Here is a 2,279-nt window from a genome sequence, read left to right as displayed (position 1 = left end):
GTGTCAGCACATGGATGTATGGTTAGTTTGCTTGGCCAGCCAGTATCTGCGGCCGAGAAAAGCAAAGCGACTGGCGGTCAGTCTCTATCACAGTAAGGCTTAGCCCAAAGCTCGTGTATCTCCATAATGTCAATAAAGTGACACTTCCTGTTCCTAGTAGATGAGTTTTGGATAAGATACCCCTCCCCATTACAGGCGTTGAAAGCCTACGCGGCTCACTATGCACCATGTACTGTAAGATTTTTGGGCAACGCTACGTTAGTTCGACTCCAGTCTCTCTCTAACCCCCTGATTTCTAGGAGCATCAAGCTGCCCGGACAAGAGACCTGGAAATCTTTTCACAATTACTCGGCTCTTCCCAGAGTCATCAATTTGATTACGAGATTAATTATGTCTGTAAAAACGGAAGAAGATTAGAATGTTCAAAGTACAATCTTGACACTCCCCCTAATCTTAAGTAAGGGACTGGTCGGTTTCTTCTACCGGGGACGGGTCAAATTGTTTTTGACTTTGGTGAAGGGAGTTCCACCGTGTTTTTGAAATGCTCAAAGGGGGGATCAGTGTGTTTTGATTTTATAATACGGGCTCATACTTGTATAAAATATTAGTACATCGTACAAGCCACGAATTTCATCATTCAGTTGCATTGTTCGGCGCCCCTTTCGAAGGGGGGGGGGGCACGTAACTTTCATGTATCGAATGTATGTATATATATATATATATATATATATATATATATATATATATATATATATATATATATATATATATATATATGTGTGTGTGTGTGTGTGTGTGTGTGTGTGTGTGTGTGTGTAGTGTGTGTGTGTGTGTGTATCACAGATATGTGGATGTTTGCAAGTTGAGAGAAGTTTGTTTTTGCAAAGATCATACTAGTCACAATTTCCATCATTCAGTCACAGTTTTCGATTATATATATATATATATATATATATATATATATATATATATATATATAATATATATATATATATATATATACCTTTTCTTTTACCTTTGTCGCGGGGGGGCACCCTGTTTTCGAAAGTTGGAATGGAGGGTCAGCCACTTTTTGACGTAAGCAAAAAAAATAATCCACCGGCCCCAGGCCAGCACTTTTACGATAAGGTTGGATCCTTGAGAAAGGATTTTAAAGAGGAACCAAGAACATTAACTTATCCACCTTGGGGCGCATATCCAATTTGCATACACTCAAGATACACAATCTCACAACAGAATGTATGATCATAAAAAAATCATCGATTTCCACACAATTTGCGGTTAGCCCATTAAACAGTAAAATACTAACATCACTTTTGTATGTCCGAAAGGTAAATGCTCAAATCCAACCTTTCATGTTTCCAAACCGATCGTCAAAAGACAATCAACCATCATGCATCAAAGATACGACAGATTAAGGAACTTGACACAATCAAAGTTCTGAACAATGCGACATAGGTACCAGTAGGCGCAGTTTACACATACGTCATAATACGTCCCACAATCAAGCAACTGACACACTGCAGTCGACGGGGCATTAAAACACGAAACATCACCAAATCAAATGAATACATTATCGAAAAACCACAAACAAAACAGTGATGTCAGCTATGATAGAAATAAGAGAAGCCACATGTTTAAAATTACAATGAATACTACTATTGAGAAAATCATTGATAAACCCACCAAAACCTGCTGTACTTTTAACCCACCATGTCACAGAATACAATCGTAAGCATTTTTATTTTTTATCATTTTAAAAATTTTGTTCCCTCTTATGAGCATTGTTAGCATGTAGGCTTTTCAGCTTTCTTACTAGTAGTTTTGCCAATGGCAATTTCATATATTTTAAAAGGTTTTTAAGTTTGTTTTATTTTTGAGCAATAGTTACTTTTTAATGATTTAAATATTTGATAATTTAGCTGTTGCTCAGGTCCACTTTTGTTTCATTACAGCTGTTGCCGAACCACTTTGATCTCTTTCTCTTTGGATGACGTTTTCCATGTTTTTGCTTATTGAAAGTTTTACTGCATGATTTGCTTTGTTGCTGTGTCATCTGTGTTATCATCAGACAGGAAGATCCGTCGCTCGAGGGCGCTCTCCAGGAGGGGAGCGTAGCGATCTTTCAGTCTATATCATCACCAATGCCAGTGTTCAAGAAAGTATTTTTTCAGTTCATGTAATCAACGACGAAACTTAGTCTCATTCCCAGTTTTTGGGGACATGGATAATAATAAATTCACTGTATCTTCATCACCTTATTTTTGAGAGAATTGAAA

This window comes from Ptychodera flava, chromosome 7 (genome assembly GCF_041260155.1).
Source record: "Ptychodera flava strain L36383 chromosome 7, AS_Pfla_20210202, whole genome shotgun sequence".
In the NCBI taxonomy this organism is placed as follows: domain Eukaryota; kingdom Metazoa; phylum Hemichordata; class Enteropneusta; family Ptychoderidae; genus Ptychodera; species Ptychodera flava.
Note: the sequence above shows the minus strand (reverse complement) of the source record.